The following is a 24,502-nucleotide window of genomic DNA, read 5'->3' on the forward strand; positions in this document are numbered from 1 at the left end:
CCCTTGCCTTTTCCTTATTAGACATCCTTAATAAGGATACGATCATTGGTTAGCTTGCTTATACTTTTGTTTCCCCTGTTCAGTGTCACTGCTTTTGAGCTCTTCATCTGCAATCTGTCTTCAGTGGCTCCAAAGAAGACACCTTCTCTGTTCCCTACTCTGACCACCTCCACACCTCATTAGAGTGTTTTTTGGGTTGCTTGCACAGAGGCTGCTCTAATGCCCATGCCACATGCTCATGCTGTTGCTTGGTCTGGAAGGGGCCAGTGTACGGGTCTCCCTTGTGATACAGTGGACATTCCTTCTTACACAAAGGCCCTTTCTGCAGCCTCTCCATGAAGTCCTGTTGTCAAGATGCTTAAATGTTCTTGAACATCTTGTGTTTCTTCCATCATCCATCAGGGAGGTGGAGTCGTTGCACATTGTCCATTTTCAGAAAGCGACGGTGACCTACAGTCGCGGGGGGCACTCTAATTGCTGTAACACACTTCAGAAGTGGAAACTTTCTACCCTAAAAGCAGCTGGACAAATGTGACACTGTTATTTTAAAGCGGGGATCACCAGCGTTTTACTTTGCAGCACAAACGCTTTGAGTGGGAAGTGCCCACTCGCAGTAAATCTTTAGCCTGTAGCTCAGGGAAAATGTGTGTTAGTTGTTGATGAGGACTGAATTATGGTAGGTGCTGTATGGTCAGAAAACAAAGAGACAGTGTGTCTGCAGGAGTCTGCGGTGCTGTCCACTGCTCGAGGGCAACATGCTGCCTGAGAGGCTTTCTGGCACTGCTTGCTGCCAGGGAAATGCCAGCCCCGGGGTTCAGGGCTGGCAGGGAGATGGAGGTGTGATGGTGACTGCAGTCTGCTGCTTCCTCCGTACAGCTGCCTGTCAGCCAGCAACAGCTGAAGCCTTTTACCCGCCCCCCCCGCCCCCCCCCCCCCCCCCCCCCCCCCCAGCACATTTCCCCTTCTGTTCCCAGCACATAGTATTGAGAAAGGAGCTGGGATTTATCTTCTCCATTGCAAGCATCAGGACCAGTACTAGGAAATTGTCAGGGCTTACGCGTGCTGGTGCTTCCCTGGAGGGAAGACACGGGGGTTGTGGGGGACTCCCTTGCCAGCATGGCAGATCTGGGGGAGCTGGGGGGCAGCCTTAGCCCTGGGTATCAGGCATCTCCAAGGAGACAGGCTGAGGCCAATTCGCAATATTTCAACAACAACAACAAACACTGCATTTTTGCACTCAGACTTGCTATGGGAGAGATGGAAGGCATCTGCCACAGGGCTGGCAGGTATTTTTATAATCCTCTTCATGTCCAGCAGCTGTAGATAGGCAAAATTATCTCAAACCCTACCGCCTTTCTCTGCCCCAGGACAAAATATTGATCTGCTCATGAGTAAGTTAGAAGGAGGGTAGTCTTCAACAAGTGCCATCACTGTTCCCCTGGCAAAAATTACAGTGAGCCTCCAAGGGAAGCATCAGAGTGTTGCCCTCTGTGGTGGCCTGAGTTTTAACTTTTTCATCTCCTGTCAATAAACAGCAGCCAAACCTTTCTGATCACTTGAGATGCTCAGGACTACGTGAATCCACTTGCCATTACAGTCAGTTTTGATGCCAAAAATATAAGGCCAGTGCTTTAGCTAGAAAAGGTGTGGAGCGTACCCTAGGCATGATTTATACCTGTTGCCACGTACTGACATAGGATGTAGTTTAACTTATTCTGGGCTAGTGTGAATGAGGGTTTAACATTTTCCAGTGTGCCTAAAAGACAGCTGTTGAAAGGGACTGCAAGCCTTATAGGCAAGGAGGAGTCTGTCTTCAAAGCCAATATTGCCATATTGTAGATGACTGAGAATCTTGTGACAGCCTTTCTTTTGGTGTATGAGTAAAGAGACAATGTAGACTAAAGTACCGGAGAAAAAAAATCAGTAGGCAAAACCACAGAAGGCAGAAAATCTATTTAATTTCTGTCCTTGAGAGAACTGGTGATGGGAGGGACATTTAAGAGCGAAGACTTAAAAGAGTGTTAAATTATTTTATCTTCCTAATGTGTTTTGCCATACATTTCTCTTCCACTCTTTCAGCCAAAGAAACTGTATGTCAGGTGACATTTTATGTAAAAACAGATCTCCATAAATAACCAGATAAAATTGAGGGATGTCTTTAATATCAGTGATGTACATAAGTACCTTTAATAGGCACAACACTAGCTGTAAAAGTGACTGCTCTTTATGAATACCTCAAATTGGTATATTCTGTTGGAACCTTTGATGTGTAGATGTAATCTGTCTTTAAGCAGTAATCATGCAGCTCACACAATGGTATTAGTATGTAGACCATGCAGTTTGACTCTGTAACTGCATTCTGCTGCAGCAGATGGAGTAGCAGCTTGTTTTTGAAATTGAATTGAAATATAAAAAACTAGAGGCCATATATTATTTGTGTGTGTGTGTATGTGCAGTACTGATTGTAATTTTGGAAGTTCTCAAGACAGCAAGATCAAGCACCTGGACCCTCTTTAGCTAAAACTTTAACACCGTGAGATAAAAACGTTGATTAATTCTTCACAATATAAGCATTCAGATTTTCAAAACCAACCAGTTATTTCTGGTGCCCCAGTTTCGAGTTTCCTAGATTTTTTCCACTATACAGAGACCTATTTTTGCAAAGAGACACTTCAGAAATCAAGCCTCTTCAATGAGATTTTAAACTGGATACACCAAATTCCTAGTTATTTGTGAATAATTCAGGCCCAGATAATTCTAATGTAAATACCCACTTTTTATCCATATCAGAATCAGTTAATACCAGAGAAACAGTTTAAACTGATATCAATTCCTTAATATTTTATGTGTATGCAAAAGGAAGGAATAAACTATTCATCACGTCCACGTTGGACAGAAAGTGATGAGATTAAGCACAGTGGTTTAGCTTAAATATGAAGAGCAGCTTTCTAGTGGAATCATCACCTGAATGGTTTATTGGGGAGGTTGGGCAATCTGCTGTTCAAAGTTTTTGCGAAAAGCTTAGATACCTGCCAAGAATGATCTGTTAGATCTGGTCCAGCTTTGCAGGAGATGGACTAGGTGATCTCACAAGGTCTTTTCCAGCCTCATTTTCTATCATCCTGTCCATGTATCATATCATGCTATATGATACATACATCCTGAACATCATGTATGTGATTTAATAGATGTAACTGATTCTATTCCCACATACACACAGCTTACAGATCAACCTACACTGATAGTTTTCACATGTGGCCTGCTGAATGAGTAGTTTCATATTTGAATTTCTAATTTTTCACCATGTAGAATGAAAGGCTAATCAGGCTAATAATAACGAAGGCCACTTAATTTGCCAGGTTGGCAAGATCAGAGCAGATACGGAGGTTTTGCTAAAGAACCCATTCTTCCTATCTGGCTCTAGGAAAAGTCTGCAACAGGGCCACAAGGTGGCAGATGAGCTGCAAAGATTACAGATTAATAGCTGCAAAATGAAAAACAGATTGCAAATGACAAGCTAAAAAAAAACAACCGAGAAGAAAGAAAGCATTAAGGATAGAGTAATTACTGTGCTTTTGCGTGCTTTCCTGAAAAACCCAGCAATGCTTCCTATCACATAACAAAGTAAATCAAATACCCCCGTCCCCATTGCAACTGGTTTGGATTCCAATTGCACTCAGTGGTAACTATACGCACTACAGGCAGGTTTTGGGTAGGCTCCTTGTCTTGGCTTGTCTTGGAGGTATTATTCCAAAAAATGTGCCGTGTTTGGCATTTCATCAATGTTCAGACTGAATCAGTCCAAGCATGAATTACATTTTATCTGATGCTTTGGAACTGTAGTGAAGACAAAGAAGAGGCTGCTTGAGACTGGAACGTAGCCTATCCGTTGTGTGTTTGTGCTGGAGCCCACACTGGCTTGTTTAAATGCCTTTGTATAGCTGATGCCTGTAGCAGGATAGAGAGGAATGATAAAGAATTGGCAGCACCTATTTGGTGCGGTTCAGAACCAATGACCAGCAATAGGGAGCAGGGGATCCCAGTTCTGCTCTGAGTTGTTTGCTCAGTGTCTGGTAGACTCATTCGCTTTCTGATGGCTCCACAGTATACTTTTCCTGAACAACAGAAAGTCTGTTCTGCACGACTTACAACCAAGCTCAAAAAAAAGTTCTCATGAACTGCAATAATTTGTCTTTTGGGATGGACTAAGTTATAGGTACTGTCTGAAGCACTCCCCACCTCAACAAACATGAAGCAGACAGAAAACATCCCAAGCAAGCTCTAGTTCACTTCATCCTTTCTCAGACTAAACAAGCTAAGCCCCATCCTGCACCTTAAACGCATTTAAGGCAAATTAATAAGCTTCCAGGATATTTATTGCTGCTTTAAACTACTGCTTCAATTTTCAGGTGCTATAAAACCCCACAGCCTTTACATATCAGCATGTCCTCTGTCCCTGGCCATCCTGGGGATGAGACCAGGAGGCCCCTGCATGCCATGACGTGTGGATGGTCATGAGGATGCTCGAAGTAGGCTGTTTTAGCCACCCGTGGGGATTCAGCATCCCAGAGCTGCCGTGGGGGCAAACAGCCAGCATCGCTCTGAGTGTTTTGCCTAAGCGCTAGCTGGTGGCCAGATCAGATCAAACCAGCCTCTGATAGACACAGCAGGCTGTGGATAGATATTTGAGAGCATGTGGAGCAGGGAACGCTGCAGATATCCTGGCCCCTTGACACCACCTCCCTGACCATCTCCCATTGCTTTGCAAGTCCTGTTCTACTTGGTTAATTTAAAGAAGACCGAGTTATCCTGCATATTATTCTCCGAGGCTGTTCTGATCCTGTTATTGCAAGAGCCATTTGAAGCACAGAGTAGCTTTCAGACAGTGACAGCCCCTCGCTAGCAGTAATAAACCTAATCGGAACAAAGACATGCTACTCGTTAATGGAAACATTAATAACAGTTCAATTGCTTTTTTAGTTTTAAATAATTTTACTGAATAATTAAACATTAATTTATTCTTTTCATTTTGAAAGCAGTCCTCTCACTCTTCAGCTTGTTTTTGTTATGTTGTTGATTTTCCTGTATTTGATCTTATATTTGCTATAAGAAGGATATATACTGAAGTACTTGCTGCCTGTGGTCTTATGAAAGGTCTTATGAAAACTATACAATTGAATCTTTTTTCATAAATAATTCAGTCATTATTAATTAAAATTTCTTGTTTAGTAATTACTGGGTTCCATGTCTTCTGTTTATTAGTTTTCCTGTTACTACAATAGCCTCTCATAAATTATTGTCATTAAAGGAACTTTCCAAGCATATTCCACAAGGATCTTGTGACAGAGTAAGTGGCTGAAAAAAGATTCCTGTCAATGTTTTTTTAAAGGTTCATCCAGTTTCTGTTACTTTTCTTACTTCCCTGTTCTAAGAAAAAGAGTAGCCAAAATTTCAGAGTGCCAAAGAGAAATGTTCGCAGCGCTTTTTGCTTTATGGTTGGTTATGGTGGTTTATCATAATAAATCAAGAATATTTAATGATTAAATTAATCAGAATTCAGCAAAATAAAGAATGCTTTTTTACTTTCTCCATTTCAAAAGGTAAGTATGAATTAGTAGCTTATACCTATAAAAAAAATCCAGCTTATTATAGTCAGAGAAAGAAGGAAAAAAGATGTTATGAGATTGTCCTCTTTTCGGCTGGGGTAGGGTTAATTTTTCTCCTAGTAGCTGGTACAGTGCTGTGTTTTTGGTTTAGGATGAGAATAAATGTTGATACCACACTGATGTTGTAGTTGTTGCTAGGCAGTGTTCACATTAAGCTTCTCACCCTACTCCACCAGTGAGTAGGCTGAGGGAGGCACAAGAAGCTGGGAGGGGACATGGCCAGGACCGCTGACCCAAACTGGCCAAAGGGATATTCCATACTGTATGATGTCTACCCAGTACACGAACTGGGGGGAAAGCTGGCCAGAAGCCGCTGCTCTGGAACTGACTGGGCATCAGTCGGCAGGTGGTGAGCAGTTGCGTAGCACATCACTTGTTTTGTATGTTCTCATTCTTTCATGATGATGATGATGATGATGATTTTCTGTTCCTTTTCTGTCCTACGAAACTGTCTTTATCTCAACCAACAAATTTTACTTTTTTTTCCCAGTTCCGTCCCCCATCCCACTGGCAGGGGGGGAGGGAGTGAGCAGCTGTGTAGTGTTTAACTGCCTGCCAAGTGAAACCACGACAGAGAGAGATATTTCTGGAGTATCAGAGCTGAACAACCAGAATGGTAAATTCCTAGCCTTGTGGTGATGTGAGCATCCGTAACTTTGACTGGCTTTGGGGGACTCCAGGGCATTCAGTGCATCTCAGGTGTGGGCACAAGCGCTGGAAGCATGAACAGAAGAGTCTAATGGCTCCTTGCTGGAGCTGGCACAGCAGAGACTGGAAGTGTTGATTTTCTCTAAGCTGCAGTACTTACACTAATGAGATAAAATAATTTGATTCAGGTAGTATTTGTTCACTCTTCTCCTCTGCATTTCCCAGTTTATCTTGGTTAGTTATTTTGATCCCTGAACAGCATTTTCAACAAAGCCTCATCACTGCAAAGAATATGTTTGTCATAGTTATCACAAACCTTATAAAAATCAAGTGCTCTTTTAAAATCAGCTCTTTTGATATTACTCATCAAAAAAAATGAACCCACTAGGATTTGCCATTCAGTGAATTGTTTTTTTTAGGGGAGAATGATATATATCATTACCTATATTGACCACACCACTTTGAGTATTTAAACGTTTAAGCAGCAGGGAAATGGCAGTTAAGAAGTTACGAGGAGTGCACAGTTTGTTAAGTCTTCTGGACCTTCTCAGTCTCTTGAATTGTGTTTCAAATTTTGTCTGACATCCTGAATGAAGTCAGTATTCTTTTGGAAAAACTCAAACAGTGAGACCCTGTGCACAGCAGTTACTTGCACAGGTATCTACATCTGCACTCGTCACCCTTGCCTCCCTTTACAGACACCAGAGTCAAAACACGGGACTTGTAAGGTGTTACTCTTCCCATCCTAAAATAATCTAAATTAATCACATCCTTGAAGCACCTAATTCTTCCTGCTGACCACAAAGAGACACTGAAGTATTAGTTTGGCACCTGACACCCTTTCTGTGGATGTATGAAATGAGATGAAATCCCACACAGACTTTGTGAGACAAGGCTTTGTATAATATAGCATTGAGAGAACTTAAATGGTGTAAACTTATATTCACTGATGAGTCAATGTCGAGGTTTTTGGAATAGCTAAATCAACATCATGACTATAGCATCAGACTTTTTGCATATTTATAGTTACAATACTGTGATTAGATATAATATTATGCCATAGTTACAAGGATAATATTATGATCATGAGTTATGCTATGATGTGTTTCCTAGGTCAGAAAAAAGAGAAGTTACCTCTGGAAGACTGAACTGAAATTATTACTGATTTAAAAGCCTATGTGCTTTCCTTATGGATCAGGTTTAAACATAGTATTTATAATGTAAAATAGGCATTTATGAATTCTTGCTCAGAGTCCTATCTGGGGGATCTCAGATAGTTCATATTCTTGTTATAAAGTGTTAATGTGATACCCCACTTGAGAACTGAAGTGAAGAAGCTCTGGCTTGGTAATAGCTGTGGCTGAACATTATCTCCATTTTATAACCTACTGTATGTTAGTTATACACTAGAGTAAACGGATATAGTACTTAGAAGGGGAATTTTTTCTGCCATTATATGCCAACAGTGCACATGAAGACCTGCCTTGCTGGTGGGCAATGGGATGGAGCGGAGGCAATACCAGAAGATAGGGATGACAATTATGGTTCTTGGCAGCTGTGGCAGAAGACATCTTGAAAACTAGGTTATTGCTAAATCTAGGTAACAGCTGTATTCCTACAACTTCCTACATAGAAATGAAAGCATGAATGGAGAAATCTGTGAAAGGAACGGCATGTTATAGTCTTGGAAACTGTTACAAGTGAAACTTTGAAGAAGGCAAGGTGAAGGAGATGATGGATTGTGAATATGTTCCCACTGATCCTGGCAACATGTACATGTCAGAATCTATCTTTAGACAACATCTCTTGTCTCACACTCCCATTATCTTACCTGTAAGGAACCTGCAAGAGAATACTCAGGGTATATTGTAGCAGATGAAAGACTGCCAAAGTTGATTAGCTGGCGTTAGCCTTCTTTATATAGTTTTTATCAGAGTCCTGAAATTAATTTTATGTCCTTTGGTATTGTGAACTCTATTTCTTCCAATGGCAGACAATACAAGACAGGGGATTTTCACAGATATAGGGTATATATATATATATGCACTTTTCCTTTGCTTTCTTCTCTCTGGAGAAGGTCCTTTCTGTGGTCAATGTTTCATCCAGGTATAAGCTGGAAAAGCTCTGCACAATGACTCTATGAGTCAGTGTTGTACAACACTGATAAAAAGTTATCAACAGCTGAATCCATAGCATATTCATTTTTCTTTTCAAGTCCTACCTACACTACAGACAAAAGATACTTGTCAGCTAAAAACATGTCCATTCAGTGGAGATGTTCTTATATATATCTTTATCATCTGGGGTTTTTTTTCCTGTATTAACACTGCAGCCAACCCTTTGCTCAAAACCTCCTCAAACTAGTTTTTATAATACAGGAAATATAGACCATCAATTATAATATTCTTCACTCCATTGTAGCTGGCCACTCTTCAAAAATGCAGGGACACAACGGGCACCTGACTTCTACAACAGGACACTTCCACTGGGACTGTTGCCGATGAAGGTACCAGGAGACAGATTTAGCCCTTTTGCCTGCAGCTATGCTAAGAAATTAAACTTGTCTGGGACCGGCACAATGTTGAAGTGGCACCATACAGCCCATGTCCATATTGCCAGATTCTCCTACCCTCTAAAGTAATCTACTGGGAATGGCCAACTGTGCCCAGAAATCTTGTGAAGTTCTGGGAGACACTGGTCAAATCTGCCCTTGGAAGGACTCTGACAGTGCACCAAGGTGGACAACACTTCACAGTCTGGGGACATCGCCTGGCACTTTTTGGTTTAGTAGTGGAGATACAGTTTTTGCAATAACCAGAGTTACATAAATTTTGGTATCACAAATGCCAGTACTCCAAAAGCTGCCTTTATCAGCAATGCTTAAAGAGTTATGTGCCAGTTACATATGCTGCCAGTACAAAAAAAAAAAAAAAAAAAAGTTTTACAGTTGCTGGGGGTGAGGATTAGGGGAAGAATACATGGTTCAAGAATTCAGAAACTAATTTGTTCTATTAGATAGTATCCCTTCTAGACAAATACTTCTAAAAGCCACGAGTTCACACTATACCTCAGTTGCCTCCATCCCGAGATACCGCTGCCTCCTTTCAGACATTGTGGCTATTGGTGGGAATTGAATCCGTGACCTTCAACACCCAAAGAGTAAAATCTGAGCCAAAAAAGTAAGCCTTTTATCTGTAAGAAACCAGTGGACTATTACAGACACTGGGGCTCGCTATTAGATGAAGACATGATTATATACTAAGCCAGCATATTATTACACTTTCATTTCCTCTGCTGAAAGGTCTATTATCCTCTCTGTGAGCATGATCTAATGTCTGTTGAAGCCAGTGTGAGCTTTTCAATGAGTTTAATCGGCTCTGAATCATGATCTAAATGTGTGAGCCTGTTCATACCAGCTAGAATTAAACAAGATATAAGAAGTATGAAGAGGTGATCTTTAAGTATCTATATCTACCTATCTATATATACACCTGTTTTCCATGTAAACACTGCTTTGGATACAACAGAATAGCTATCTGAAGATGATAACACAATGTGTGAAGGAATCCAGCCTGAATTTAATCAAGGGGTTGGTTGTAAAGGTCAATTTGTGTAGAACTGATAGAAAGACAAAGGAAATTTGTGGGTGAAAGGAAAAGAGGAGTCAGGAGTTCTCAAGGGTAACCTTCCCAAAGAAAGGAAGAAGCTGAGACATGGTTTCATGGTGGATGGCTGTCCTTCTGTTGCTCTGAATAACCTGGCTATCCCAGTTCTGATAAACACATTATCTTACCATAGTTTTTTTATAATCATCATATATTTGTTTGAGGATAATTTTCTACTTCTTTCTTTCTATGCTACTGCAAGGAATATATGGCTTTTTTCTCCCTGGGAATATTTACCTCAGAATTTTGGCCACTGATTTCATCATAGTTCTAAATAGAATATTAGAGTGGAGGGGCTCATTATAAAGTTGTATAAAGTCATTTGTTCTAGGTAAGACATCTAAGCTCACCCTTTAATCAATGGAGACTGATAGCTCCACAGAAAAATGTATAGCACACACCTTAGCCACTTAGGATGAAACACTTTTTTGGAAGATGCTCATCAGCTTGCAGAAGATTCCTGGGCCACTTATGCCTGTGAGTGGTCACCGGTGGTACTGGTTCTTTGCCTCTGTACCTGTGAGCTCCCAGGTCTTTCCTGTTCCAGCTCTTAAACATCTGTTTCATATCAACTGAACAGCTCCTACCCATGACCTGCCTGAGCAGCTCCATCAGTGGGCTCGTTTGCATTTCCCACTTTACCACGCACTACGTTTCACTACGAAGGCCTTAAACCCATGCGACAGCGAGTGTGACAGCTGTCATCAAAGGCTGGTTCTCTGAAGGTAGAGTGGGTCCAATCCAAAATCCATCAGCAACTAATCAGCTCTCTGAAGGTTGTGTAAATCATATGTAAAATTTTCCCATCTTTCTCATCCCAGACCGTGTGAAATAGGCCCCAAAGTCTGAATATTCAATTATTTGAAATTTTTGCCAGGAGGCAATGCTCTTATAAGAATAAGACTGGGGCTTTAGGGCAGTTTTATAGGGCAGGAAAAGGGTTCTCAGTCATCTTCAAGTACTTGACCTGAATCTGTTAGGTCTACTTATACTACTGCATGTAAGAATGACAACACTGGTCGAACCAAAGCTTTGTCTAGCACTTTCTCCTGTGGCTGACATTTGATAGGCACTGATATTCAGTAAACACATAGGAAACTAACAGAAAATCCATATAGAGGTGTCTTGTCGTACGTACCATTTAGCTTCTGTTAGTCAACAGTCTAGGAAATTTCTGATCCGTAGGTTTCATAAGTGCTATTACGTTTAACAGCCAGTCTCAGTCTGCCCCTCTGGCATTCTAGTTAAAATTTCCAGCAGAGTAGGGGATTTTCTAATGTATTTCTATCTTGACAACTCTGGCTTATTTGCATATATTCTCATGGCAATTCATTGACGAGCAACCGAGTCAGACTCTAAAAGGAGCTGTACATGCTGCAGTTCTGCCTACACCTCAGATTTCCCAACTTTCGCCCACTGATAGAACTGCACAATTACAAATCTTTATTGTGACAGCCAAAACTTCCATTTCCACCAGTGGAAATTGCCCCTGTTGGAAAACAGGCAAATATATTATCCTGCAAATTGTGGTTGATTGTCATAAAGAGTCCATTCAAATGGAACTGCAGTTGTGCAGCTACAGGAGTAGATGGATCAGTTTAAATCTATAGTATAGACAAATATAGACATAAATCAGTAAACATTCTCAGTTGACTAGCTATTTCAGCCACAATTATTTATTGTAGTAGAGATTAACATACATTTGATGTGTGTATATAAAAGATGACGGAATATACCAGCTGAGAGTATTACATGGCATACAGCTGTGGGTTGCATACTGCTGGGATCAAATTCTCCTTTGCACCAAACTCATAGAAATACCAACACAATTTAAATCTTTTCGAGCTTGTCACTGCCAATAGAGAAATCACCTGGCCAGTATTATGCTGTCTGTAAATAAAGGAAAACTATCATAAATCAGTCACTCAATTTTTAAATAAAAAAATATGCTTAGTACCAACACAGTGCTGGCAATGTCAAGCTCTTGGAAGGGCTCATGGAGACTTGCATCCAAAACCCTCTGCAGAGAGTACAAATAACTTTCAAGGATTTGGGTCCAGGCTTTCTGAATTTCTTTATCTTCACCTGCTTCTTCCAGTCAGCTGGCATCGACATCAATTACTGTATGTACTGCAAGAAATGAGAATGCTTTTCATACTGTATTATTGATCTACAGATCATATTTTATCAACTGAACGTGGCAATTCAAAACAGAGACCAAATCATGTGTTATGTAGCAAGAACACAGGTGTAGGATGGGAAACACTGTGGTTTGTGTCTCTACTTTCTCCTGCCAGAGTAACGGAGTGGCCATGGCACAAAGCCAGAAGTCATCTCCCTGAGGGTCCCTGCGTTTCCAGGGACCTTGCCAGAAGACACATGTCTGAGGATGTGGCCCCATCCTGCAACTTCCCTCTTTCCCACCCTTCCTCTATCACATGACTTGATGTGGGTCCCTTTTCATCACTTGGTCCGAAGAGGCAGAGGTGCAGAAGGTAGTGAGAGGAGGCTGGAAGATGCATTTTCTGGAGGTCCAGGCCATGCTTGCATGCTGCTTTGACACCCTGAGCATAGGATGCATCTGTTCTCTGTCGCATGTTCTGCTTGCCCCATAGGCAGCAAGAATAGCTTGGATTGTGACCATAACTGTGGATGAATGTTGCTTTTTTGAGAACAGCATTAAGCTTCTGGTGTGGACAACAAACCTATTAATAAAACTTTCTCTAGTAACAACATGGCATCCCTAGAGAGCTGGTTTAGACAGGAAATGAGGATAAAAAGGAAGGAAATATAATTTAGGGCAACAGTAATTATTTTTTTACATTACCATTTTGATGCACTTAGCAGGGGTGGGCAGGCTGTCTGATCAAATTTACTTTTGACCTAATGACCTCTGTCTGCCTTAATATCAGTGGAGACAAGTAGGTACTGCTAAGGCATGACTCATCTCCTGAAAGGAGACGTCTGAATCAGATGAAGACCCCAGAAGTGCCTGTTCCTTTCCATTGATCATATAGGTCAGATGTAATTGCTCACATTATTGATATATAAAGATGGGGGGTGTGAAGCCTCCCGTAAAGACACTACACGGTTCAGAAAAGCACTTCCTACCTGTCCATCCACATATAACAAGCCAAACAATTACATGATTAAATGTTTTAGGCAGGAGATATCTCCCTGAGATGCTGTTGCAGGTACAAGTCTTGGAAGAGCAGTAAAGGCTCTCAGTAATATCAGAAGAGAAATAATAATAATTTATATATCTTACTCTCTTTGGGCTGTTATCTGATTTCTAGTGAGCTGTGGATGTTCAGCATTTTGCAGTATGGAAGCTCAACCACTACACTGAGATCTGTCACAGAATCTATGAAGAACAACTGACATTAAAAGAAAGTTAAAATAAAGAAGGGGAATTTGGTAACCTCTTAACTATTCTGGGTGAAATTAGTTTTTATCAGTTTAGAGGATCATGTTTCCGCATAAACTTTTATTGGCTACGACATCTTTATTACTTGAATCAAACAGGGTCTGGTTTTCTGGATCTTATTTTGGTCTGGCAGAGATAGTTTTATTAGACTGTTTGATCTTGTCGAAGTGCAGCTGTTAATCAGGCCCTTTCTACATCCTCCTTTCTTGCTCTGTCTTTTCTGGAAAATTATTTCTGTCATTAAGACCAAACTCTGCTAGTCTTAGTAAAAAACATCTTGCCCATTGCCATCATAGGAAAAATTTACATTCTTTGCAGAAACCCAGATGCTTTCCATAGGACTCCACATCTATCAAGTAGGTGAAGGAAGATCTTTGTGGGTTTGGGCAGCTTTGTTACACTTGCCTCTGTGCTTTGGTTTAGGCTCTCAGGTCATTAGCCCCACACATTATTTGCACAGGATTAATGAGGATTTAGACCTTGGTGCTTTAATTACATATATAAAATATTAAGATCTCATCTTTTTTTTTTTTTTTAATATTACACTTAAATATAGATGAATACTGCCAACAGGGACAGCTGTGAGATAACTTTCATTTTGTGCTTCTGTTCATATTTTTTTTTTTAGTTTAACCTAGTCTCAATCTTCTTGAATCTCAAAGGTTTTCTAAATGTTTTTTCTGTCTTTGTTTATGCAAGAATAAAAACAGCCTGCTGCAAAATAAAGCAGGTATGTATTCTTTATAAATAGAAAGTTAGTTTGTTGTTTTACAGGTTGCAAGCTATCCACTGCTACACAGTTTAGAAATATATTACTAATTTCTGCAGAAAATCAAGGAACATGAATCAAAAATGAAGATGAAAAGAAAACTAATGTTGAACTGACCTGTTCTTTCAGCATCTATAATTGGACATTACAAAAATCCTAATTTAGTTTTACACCACAAAGGATATAACAAAGCTAAAAACAGAGTTAAATTAGCCATCCTATATCTCAATAATATACTATGTGAATGTATGTTCCTGAGAAAACAGCAGTGTTCCACATATACAAAAAGATTGAAAGGTATAGTTAGGAGTCTACTGTTCTGAATTGGATTAGTTTCAAAGGAGATAATGAGGTGATACAAAGGATGCTCTAAAGTTGTTCATTTCCTATTTATTGTCGACCTCTAAGTGCCCCCAGTGGGCGTTGTTAGTGGATATGCAGTCAGTCCACATCACTACCAGGTTATAATTCTGTCCTTTGCATCAGTGGCCTGCATAAGTAATTGCAACTATGCAAAAGGTTCACGAGCTGCTGGAGTTTGTGGGGTTTTTAGTTGTTTGGGTTTGGGGATTTTTTGTTTGTTCGGCTCATGATGTAATTTCAGCAGGTAGGATATAAATAGCCAGTCTTTCTAGCTTGGCCCTCAAAGGAACCAACATTTTCCCCTGCCACCTCTGTGTTGGGCTATGTATGGTACTGACATTCTCTGTATATTTGGATGTTTTCATGAACTGTTTGTGGAGGATTGCGTTAAGCCAAGCGGCATAGATTAGCACACTTCAAAAAGATCAAACCTACAAATGTCACATTAGAGACCACGCTTTGACCACTTTTCTGATGTTAACGTAAGCAGGATAACGGAGGCAATGGAGAAACATTAACCTCAGGAAATCATCTCCCCTCTCCCGGTTCATGCTGTAATTGTCCCCTAGCTGGAGAGGGGCACAGCCCCAGTGCCACGTCTCGCTCCTACGTGGTAAAGTAAAGAGGGTAAAGTGACCCACTGCACAGCTCAGGGCATGTTAACTCAGGGAAAACCCTGGGCTTACAAAATACCACCAGTCTTTTTAATTTGGTCCATTCCAAGCTGGGCACACGATTCCACTGTGTGTCTGGGGCAGCAGTTTTGCCTTGATTTTGGTTGGTTGCAGCATGTTGACTTGTAGGATGGAAGAAGTGATGCTCAGCTGCAATGACCTGGTGGTGTGTGCTCCTCTGCCAGCATACCGGCAAATAAATCAGCACATATTGTGTCTCCCTTTCAGGATATCTCCAAATGCTGATCATTAACCCATAGGCTCTTGCAACCCCTGTATCATATGGTTTGTGTACATAATATACTTTTTGCAGCTGATAATTGAGTCTAAAAGGAGGAATTACTGTACTAGCTCAGTGGCATTGCTTCTTCTGTAGCTATATTCTTCTTGTCCTTACCAGTTCATTCCCCTCCAGAAGCTTAACAGGCTGAGCCGGTCTTTGAGTTTGAAAATCTCAATTGTGTAAAATGCAGTTTAACAAACTGTGAAACTCCCGACAGTACCGAAACAATATTAACCGTAGATGATGATTAGAGCTATTGGAGCCCAATTGTTAATTGGATTGTTACAAATGAAACACATGGACCATTAAAAGGACATTGAACATGGTGGCTTGGGGTAGGGGAAGCAGGCTCTGGCAAAGATAGATTGTTCATTAAGGCCATATGATGACTGTAAGTAGCAGTCATTAACACCAAATTTCACTCTAATGGGATGCTCTTTGGTGCCTGGCTAATTTCCCTTCTCATCTTCTTGTGCTGCTTTAGTGGGCTTTTTCTTTTTCTGTGTGTTTTCTTTGGATCTGTCACTGTCAGCTGCACACACTCTTGCCCTGACAGTCTCCTGACAGGTTTGCTGTTTACCTGTTTGTTTGTGCAGCCATTTCTTAACTAAGTCACTGACGTACACCAGGAGACACATCAGTCCTTTTTAGCCTGGTGGGAATGCTCCAGTGCACATGAGAGCCCCTTACTACACTTTATTATCCTGCTTGTTTCTCCTTTCTGTTCCACTACAGCTACCTGCACAGCCACGCCAGACCTAGAAATACCTGTTGTCCTGTACCCCATCTGCTTCTTTTCTTATTTACCCTGCACAGATCAGAAGAAATTCCACCAAAATGACAGAATGTAATACCAGTGTATGCAAAATCAGGAGCAAGGCCTCCATAAAGAGGCCCTCCACATATGCCAAGAAGATATGTTAGTGCTCTAAGCAGAGCTGGTTCTGGGGGAAATGTTTCAGCTTGCATTTCTTAGGTGTTTTTGACTGATTTAATGATTGAACCTTTATTTTTCTAGTATTTCATTTCTGGAGGAGTTCTACACTAAGCAGCATTTAGCACTAGGCAGCTAGTGGCAGCATCTGAGCTGAGGACCGGGCGCATCTTGCCATGTGCCTTGAGGTCCTGCCTCCCTGTTTCCCATATCAGTGTCCTTGCTCCAGTGCTGGGTCTTGTCTGCAGCTGCTCGTGGAGGCTTTTTTTTTCCTCAAAGGAGCAGGTCAGGTGCATGTTGCAAACTCAGGCTTTGTCCCAAGCCCCTACACTCAGTTTGGGATATAGCTATGATATATACACCTTTGCTTAGGGTCTTGGAAATGCCCAGAGTTTGACTGCTTTTCCCAAAGAAGTACTGGCCATGGGCTAACAGCAACAGCCAGTGACTATGCTACCTCTTCAGATGGGCTTATATAGCTTTGCCTGGTCATGCAGTTGAGTGCAGCGCTAGATTTAGCACATTCCATCATTGAGAGCCTGTTTTATTGCTTCTGAGAGGGTGCCTGATAGGTCCAAGTCCCCAAAACCCCAAGCTCAATGCACTAAAGATAGAGTTCCTCTTTGTGTGTATTTGACCAGTTGTTTATACATTATGTAGCAATAGGAAAATCACTGCAATGGTTCTCATCAAGCATCTGTCCTGCCTATTTTTATTGCTTAATTACTTTACCATACTCCTAGCACACAAACTACCTCCAGTCTTTAGCCAGACCAAGTATTCCATTCATACCATGTATCTTTAAATGCTGTATTTGAACATTTTCCTGATCTACTCATCCTCCTCCACACAAATACCCAACGTGTCTTGTGCAGACCTGCATTAGTCCTCTGATGGGCTACAGGCAGCCTGCTCATTATTCTTTTATTTAATTGGTTATCAGTCACCCTCTTAAGCTTTCCATCCTTTGAGTTGCAAGGCTACTTTTATTGAATTTCACTTTTTTTCCAAGACTTTCCAGAATTTTGTTAGCTCTTGCTTGGATAGCAGAAGCCTCAAAAGTTTCTAAAGACACAATGCTGGTCAAGAAAAGAGTGAAGAGGGGAGGGATGCTCTATTACAGCTTTGTCCCAAATAGGTGAGGGACTTCTAGGGCTCACGGCAATGTCCTTTTAGCTTGATGTGGCAAAGTCCTTTCAGCCTGATTCACCCTCTTTAGTGGCTCACGTTGTATGTTTATATCCAGTGGGATCTGCCTGTATGCAGGCCTGCCTGTATGCAATCATGTGCAGATTCAGGGCAGGTAGTTCCGTGAACTGACCAAATGCTTATGTGCTTATTTAATCCGTGTGAAGCAACATAACCAGGTACTGCGCTGGGGGAACGGGCTGTCAGTTTGGCATGTAGCTTTGCTTGAAAAATTAGACTGAATGAATTCATGCAGGTGCTCTGTCAATCAGTTGCTGCAGCTATGTGGCTTTGAGGTGTTTGAGATTCATTTGTGTCCTTCAGGGACAAGCCTGTGGCAGACATATGGTGTGATAACAGCATCCATCTCCATACAGACCTTGATTTTGATGCTGATATTGTGAGCAGAAGTCTCTTTCCATGAGAAAACCCTCTGATGAAGTTTTCCCAGGGTGGGCAGGGCCATCTGCAAACAGGTGACCATATTTGCAACATGGTGGCCTGTGCTCTACAGGAATAGAAAAGTCTTTGATAACAGACTTACTTTCAGTAAGGACTAAATAATGCTTCCCTCCTGTTGGTAAGATTAATACATCATATGTACTTAAATATTGTCTCTCAAGCTGTCTGGCTTAAATTTGGGGCAATGGAAATTATATTTTTTCCTCCTTCCCACTTACAGTACTTTTCAGTTGTTGAAGAAATAGCTTTCACAGGAGAGGCCACACTTGGCAATGCTTTAATTTTCGTAAACTCAGAAATCTGAAGTTTATAATTACTTCCAATTATTTCTTATAGCAGGCCTTTCTAACACTAAGGTTATTAATGTAACTGTGTTGGATCCTTGCTAGGCAAATGATATCCTGTAGAGTGTTTTGAGCAAAATTAATTGCTCTTTTATTGATCTGTTTGGTTCATGCAATTGATTTACTTTTTATTATTGATTGGCTGATGATATTCGCAATACAAGCGGATAGATAAATCCTTTTCTTGTGCCAAGTATCACAAAAAGAAATTGCGCACCTTTTCTTTGCAAAATCCTTTTCTTTGCAATAGGTGTTTAAGTGGTACAAAAGGAGATCTATCACAATGAATAAAAAGCAAAAGTAATTTTTTCAATGGGGAGAGATAATTTCTGAGAATTGAATCTGCTTTCTCTGGTCACAGATAGACTATTCCCTATGGAAAATACCCTTCTCCCTAAAATACCTTCTCCTGTAAATTTAAATGATCATTAAGTTCACTAAACCCGTTATGGAGAATGAATGATGGACAATGAATGCAGAATGAGACAGCATGTGAAGCTTTTTCTGTGAAATTACCCTCTGTAATGCCACTTCTTGAGGATATCCAAATTCATAGCTGGTGGCAAATTACATTATTGTTGAAAAATGCAACAGGAAGGTGAAGCCCTTTGACTGCTCTGTTGCCCTTAGTCAGCCTTTTCCAAGCCGTCTGGCTGAAGTAAATAGCCTGAGGTCTGAGTCCATCACCCAGTGTGTGTAAAGGCAGCTCTTGTTTGACTTAAACACGGCATGTGCCTAATGGGATGCTGTCGGTCTGCTACCTACTCTAGCACTGTAAGGGCCCTTTCTGAGAAAAGGCTTTGTTCCTTGTCTGGGTGCCAGGCTGCAGAGTGATTGTGCCTTAAAGTGTAGGGAGGGAGCAACTCACACTAAATCTGGCTCTCTGAGCTCACCTGCAGATCAGGCCTGTGCACACCTGTCTGCAATGAGGGGCTGCCCAAAGCCTCCCAGCGAGGGGCAAGCCCACCACCTCCCCCAGTTTAAGTACCAGGGAAGAAGAGGCCTCCTCAGGTGAGCATGGAGGGACTAAACAGCTTGGTGGAGTGTGAGCTGGCTGCAAAGGTGCTTTGCTACACCTGGGTGTATTCCAGGGCAGAACCTGGGTGGGTAAGTGGTTGTATATAACCAGCACTCATGTGGGCAGTAAAGGATCTTACTTGGGGTCTGCGCCTTCATATGCCACATAGCACTATACTCCTTAGTGGTGCATCATAATAAGGGAGGGTTGGGAGTCTAGTCTAATGAGGTTTAGCTCCTTTTGTACTTGTCTTGCAGCAGCTTGAGGGGGAGAGTGGATGGCAGGCATACAGTGGTGGCTTTCAGCCAGTATGCTATGGAGTCATAAGCATTACCTTATGATCTGTGGTCTATGCGCCTTCTGAAAGATCTGTGAATTGTGACAAAGAGTGACTTTACCTGTGCTGTGTGTCCAACTGTGTATGCGAACTCTCTAAATTGAGCCTTACCCCCGTTGAAAGGGATCTACCAACCTGGAGAAGCAAGGCAGAACTACTTTAAGAAGATGGAGAACCACTTACTCTTTCTTTTATGTCTCTAATCATCTTCAGGATCAGCTTTTAAATGCAGAAGATATCAAAGGTGTATAGATAGGTACAAAGTTTTTCTGAAATGAAAGCCTTAAAAAAACCCCAAAGCCTGCAGTATCATTGTGTAACATGGATTCAGTTGTGAAATGTGCTTGGACCCACTGTCCTGTGCCAGTCCTGTCCTGGGGGATGGGAAGGGTTTGGAGACCATTGGCTTGTGAGCATTTTAACTCACTGGCCCTGAGTAGTAGGCTTCAATAAGATGTTGGTAACTTCTACCACCCCTAAACAGGAACAAAAGGTGTTCGTGGTCAGTACTCAAATTGTTGGTAGTTTTCCGATCCATACAGCATTGCAGGGAGGTAGAGTTCAGGTGCCAAAGTATAAGGTACCATTTACATGCGATTTTAAGTGAGTTCTTGGAAATCAAGAGAGGGTTATCTGTCCATAAAAACATAGCTTGACAATTGGGACCCAAACTGCTTATGCTGAAGTTAATAGTAATTTCTGCCTTCTTTTTTTGCATGATCAGGAGCAGGACATGAGAAAGCTGCTTCCACAGGAGTTACTGAAGGTAGGAAATGATGAAGTAATCAGAATCCTGCCCTCTGATTATTTTCTGCTGCTCAGTTCTGACCTTCTGACCTGCTGCTTCTTTTTGTCAGAAAATGCAGGACAATATTAATTTGTCTTACACAAACCCCATGTTCTTATTAAATAGACTCCTGCCCCAGGATCAGCGCTCTCCGAGAGCAACTTTGCATATCCCAGTCTCTAATTGCCAGCCACACTGACCTTCAAGATCTTTCAGCAAAATGCTGAAGAATGTCCAAGAGCAACGTTTTAATAACTTTGCTGGCATGTTAAAATATGGGAAAAGAGCTACTTTATTGTGTGGAGCAGCTGGTACTCATTCCAATAGGATTTACTGAAAAACTTTTTTGCTTCTGGCTTTAGGATGACACATAATTGATCCCAAGAGGATCGACTAATCTCTGAACAAAACATAATTATGATAAGTATTTTGGAAAATTTAATTATTCTGCCCTGGGAATTTACAGCCTTTAGAAGAGATCAGCTTCATACCAGATTTATTTGAACTAGTGATTTGTAAAAGGACAAATAATGTTTAACTCCCATTATAAAAGAACGTTAAATTTGGTGTCACGAAAAAAATGAATCAAGGGACATACTCTTTACTCTAAATTACATTGGTGTGTGAGCCAAGACCCAGGTCCTCAAAGGCATGCAGTTGTCCAGATAGGAGTTAGACACCTAACGTGCATTAATTTTGATGGAATTATTTGCTGAACTACCTTTGTGGATCTGAAACGAAATCCTAGTGGGGACCTGGGCTTTCAAGAGATGCTTGCAAGCACCAGCTGGCATATATGATGCTGTTTAAATGCTGATGTTACACAGCAGTGACTGAGATACTGAGAGAAAGGCTTTGACATGGTCTGTGGCTGATAAATGTGGGAGACTGGTAGTTTGGGCAGCGGAGGCAGAAAGCAGAGCAATGTCAATGCCATCAGGCAGAGAAGGGTAATGGTTTCACACGAGGGGAGCAAAGACCATATCTTAACTTTTCCAAGTATTAGAAGAAATTTGCCATAATTCATTATTGCTCAAGCGTATTCACAAACATCTCCTGAATGGCATCTATATTTTATGGGTTCAGACATCATCTAGAGCATCTGGCAAAAATATATTGAGGCAAAGACTGGAGCTAGAGAGGCTACATACTAGAGTAATAGCAAATCTTGGTCAGTCAGGTAACACTCAGATTTTGGTTTCCAGGACTACTGCTGGAGTTGTGATTCCACAGAAAAAAATTAATTCTCCTGTTGTATGGTGACTGGAACAACATATTCCTAGCTTGTTTTAATAGGGAGCAGAAACCAGTGGTAAATCTGCTCCTAGGCTTCAGCAGAGACAGTGTAGAAATATTTTCAGGAAAAAATTTTGTCTACAAGGTACAAAAAACCCCTTTAAAATGAAAAAAAACCCCGCACCCAAACAACCAAACCACAAAACAAAACAAGGAGAAAACAATGATATTTTCTACTGAGTTCAAATGAGCATTCAGTCTTTCTGTCTGTGGTAAAATAGTCAAAATAATTGAAAGAATCTATTTTGGTGTCCCACAAAAATAATGTCTGCTTTAGTTAAATAGTGTAAATATTTTTTTGTTGGTTGGAAAAAATACATTATAATCCTAAACTGTTTTCTCAATTCCATGAGATAGTCTTAACGGGGGACCCTGAAGCTAAACAAGTGCTCACACTTAGCAAATTCATTGTCACTGCATACCTGACATAGTAACGCTTAAGAATGGAAGGAGGTTGGAGTCTACAGTGAAGTGTAGATTTAAATGTTGTGTCACTAATTTCCATCATACAAAAACTATATCAAGTGATAATGCTGATACCAAAAAAGATAGGGAGCTGGACTCTGGTCCATACACAGCACCGTCACTATTCAGTTGAATGTGTGACCCATCAGCTGTCACCTGTTGATGTTCAGATATAGAGTGCCAAAAGAAGGGTGTGTTTCTGCCGTATGCTAATGTCAGATCCAGTTAGGAGCTGCAGATGTTGGGACAGTTTGGAGCCAGATGTGGGAGCTCCAATAGGAGAAAGCTGCTCTTTCTCATGGACACAAACTGCACTGGTGCTGCTAGAGATAAACTTTGTCGTCATCTGGAGAGTGCAGATGGAAACACCCCTCAGGGAAACAGGCAGCACTTCTGAATCCAGAAAAGAAGGAGCCAAGCCTCATGGATTCAGTTACGTGGCCCCAGGTTTGGGGAAAGCAGCAACTGTCTAGAGGTGAAAAGCCCTGCAGTATCTATAAGCTGCAGTGCTTATCGTGGTGGAGGTGTCCCAAGGGTTCTGCACTATCAATGCCACTGCTCAGGGTATTGTAAAGATGGTTAGCTAGTATGATGTGCATGTATAATCACGTCTGTGTGTTTTTTCTTTGGTATGACTATGCTTTCTGGGGAGGGCTGTAACTGCAGGAAGCTCCCATAAGCTCTGCTTGCTGTGCTGCGGACCATATTCACGTAACTTGCACTCTGGAGAGCTGGAGAAAGTGGATTGCAGAATAGAAGTGTACAGGCTGGTGTTTCACAGACCTCTCCATAGATTTATTTGTCTTGCAAGTAAAAGATTCATTTATTCATTTCTGCCAAATATCAAGTCCAAATACGTACTCAAATCTGGAAGTCAGGCTGGAGACCACTTCCCATTCATCATCACTAGTGATAGGAGTTCTTCCTGTCAAGCTATCCCTGTTCAAATCCATGAGCCTTCAGCTGGACTGTAGGATTTCTGTAGCTGGGCTCAGTGCACAATTTGCATTCAATGGAGTTATACATTTGAAAATGTAGTGTACTGTCTGTGACTTCTGCTTTTGATCTACAAGATGATCTTTATTGGTGAGCCACCCTTTTCCCTTACATTTTTTCCTCTTCATTGTTTATGAGGATTTCAAACAGCTTTTTCTTTCTCCATCTTTTCTGGGGCTTTTTATTGACACTGATGGGCGGCTGTTGTTTAAATGAATAATTGAGTGGATTCAGGGTTAAATATTGATTAATTGTTAAGGAGTCTGGATTCAAGTGGGTGGCTGTACAAAGGGCTGGCACATGTGAGGAGGGAAATGCCAGGAAGGAAAAGATCATATTTATTGGCTGATTTTGTCATAAATTAATACATAGCTTTAAAAAATAATGTCATAAGCTTTCCAGCTCCTGATCTGATCCTGCTATAAAAAGAGAAAACTATTTTCCCTGTTACTCTGCTACAAAGCAAGAATTATGTGACATGCCTATGTCTCCTTGCAGAGATGCAAAGAGAATCCAGCCACCATATCCAGATGTTCTTGTCACACCGTCATGTTGCCTCATTGTACTTGAAGGGTGGTTGGTGTTTGAAATCCAGGTGCATTTCCCAAACTGTAAATTCCTCACCAGTAAGATTCCAGTTCCCCTAAATGCTCAGACTGTGAATGAGTCCTAACGTACACTGATATATGGAAGCTTGGAGTCTTTGAATTTATGGTGCAGCTATGTTGTCCTAATGGCAAATCCTTAGTTGAAACAAACAGTCTGTGTGCTATTGAAATCAGAGAAGTCACAGTGGTTTAGAATAGAATTGGAATAAATTTGTTTAGCAGAAGCAGTTAATGAAAGACAGAAATATCCTGTAGGATGTTGCAGCCCAATGGATCACCAGTTTTAGGAAGCAGAAGAATCTCTCAATTGCAGATCTCCCCTACTGTCTCCTGCATTACCATCTCTTGCAACAGGGGATGATAGCTGTGTGGCACTAGCAGTTACACTACTGAAACCAGCTGAATTGGTTTAGATTTACTACGGCAAAAACAGGTTTAGAATTTGGTTTCTGTTTTTATAGCTCGGATGTGTGTCAGTTCATGTGTTTGTTAGGTCTCTGCCTAGGTGGAGATTGGCCACAAAGAGCTAGGTTTAATAGACAGATAAACCCATTTCTGTCGGGAAGCAGGAA

This window comes from Falco cherrug, chromosome 4 (assembly GCF_023634085.1).
Source record: "Falco cherrug isolate bFalChe1 chromosome 4, bFalChe1.pri, whole genome shotgun sequence".
NCBI classification, from domain to species: domain Eukaryota; kingdom Metazoa; phylum Chordata; class Aves; order Falconiformes; family Falconidae; genus Falco; species Falco cherrug.